Source organism: Silene latifolia, chromosome 9 (genome assembly GCF_048544455.1).
Source record: "Silene latifolia isolate original U9 population chromosome 9, ASM4854445v1, whole genome shotgun sequence".
In the NCBI taxonomy this organism is placed as follows: domain Eukaryota; kingdom Viridiplantae; phylum Streptophyta; class Magnoliopsida; order Caryophyllales; family Caryophyllaceae; genus Silene; species Silene latifolia.
Window position 1 is genome coordinate 133890186 of NC_133534.1, and position 1988 is coordinate 133892173.

The window sequence follows — 1988 nt, forward strand, 5'->3', positions numbered from 1 at the left end:
GAATGGCTGGCTAACGTGGTCGTGGTACAAAAGAAGAATGGCAAGTGGAGAGTCTGTGTAGACTACACAGATCTTAACAAAGCCTGCCCAAAAGACCCATTCCCACTCCCTCGCATTGATGTAATGGTAGATGCTACATCTGGGCATGAACTACTAACATTTATGGATGCCTCAAGTGGATTCAACCAGATCAAAATGCACCCAGCTGACCAGGAAAATACTGCATTCATCACGGAAAGAGGCATATATTGCTATACAGCAATGCCCTTTGGCCTGAAAAATGCAGGGGCAACCTACCAATGCATGGTCAACATGATGTTCAAAGACCAAATTGGTGACATATTGGAGGTCTACATTGATGACATGGTGGTCAAGTCAAAGAAGGTAGAAGATCATGTAAAGGACCTGGAAGTAGCCTTCAAAATCCTGGAAAAATTCAACATGAAGCTTAACCTCTCCAAATTCCACTTTGGAGTATCTTCAAACAAATTCCTAGGATACATGGTGAAAAAAAGAGGGATTGTAGCCAGCCCAGAACAGATAAAAGACATCCTGAAATTGGAATCTCCCAAGTCAGTTAAAGATATCCAATGACTAAGAGGAAGAGTTGCAGCCCTGAACAAATTTATATCCAGATCATCTGAAAGATGCAGATCCTTCTATGACCTCCTCAGGAAGAACAAGTCATTCAAGTAGATGCCTGAACAAGAAACAGCTTTCCAAGAATTAAAAACCTACCTGGATACTCCTCCACTACCGCCTAAACCTAACAAAGGAGAGCCCCTGATGGTTTACTTATCAGTCACTGAGACTGCAGTAAGTGGAGTCCTGACCAAGGAGGTTGAAGGCCAACAACACCCTGTCTATTATGTAATTAAAAGTCTCCTGGATGCAGAAACAAGGTATGGACTACTTGAAAAATTCGTACTTGCTTTAATTGTATCCTTTACAAAACTTAGACTTTACTTTGAGAGCCACCCAATAATTGTCAGGACCAATCTGCCTATCAAATCTGTCCTCAGAAAACCTGAACTTTCAAGCAGAATGGCTAAATGGTCAGTACAACTAACTTCTTATGACATAACCTTTGAACCCGGGACAACAATCAAATCCTAGGCCTTAGCAGACTTTGTGGCTGAATTTAGTCCTAGCCTAGAACCAGACCTCATAAAAGAGGTCAATCATCTAGACACCCAAAAATTAGGCCATAAATGGACCTTATACGTAAATGGAGCAACAAATATGAGAGGGACTGGCCTAGGATTAGTACTAAAATCACCACAGGGGGATTTAATAGCTCAGGCTATTAGTTGTGAATTTAAAGCAACCAACAATGAAGCTGAATATGAAGCCCTGATAGCTGGACTCAAGGTATGTATAGATCTTGGCGTGCAAAATCTCAAGGTAAAAACTGATTCACTCTTAATTTCCAATCAAGTCAAAGGAACCTACGCTGCAAAGGATTCCAAAATGATTCTTTATTTAGACTATGTCAAAAACCTTTGCAGAAAGTTTAGTTCATTTGACATTGATCAAATACCAAGAGACTTAAACACTCAGGCTGATGCCCTAGCCAACCTGGAATCAAATTTCAACCCTGCTGTATTTGATAAGATACCTATTGTTCACCTGCTAGAACCAACCATTACAAAGCCTGACCAAATCTATCCCATCAATGAGGACACGAACTCCTGGACCAAACCATACTATGACTGGTTCTTGAAGGGGATCTTAGCCAAAGACAGACATGAAGCAAGGGCCCTTAGAATTAAAGTTTCCACCTATACTATTATAAATGACATCTTGTTCAAAAAGTCTCAGGCTGGACCTTATCCGCGATGCCTGGAACCTCATGAAGCCAAACAGGTTATTGAGGACATAGATGATGGATACTGTGGAAATCACAAGGGCGGCAGAAGCCTGGCAAGCAAGGTTCTAAGGACAGGCTACTTTTGACCAACACTTAAGGCTAATTGCTTAGCCTACAG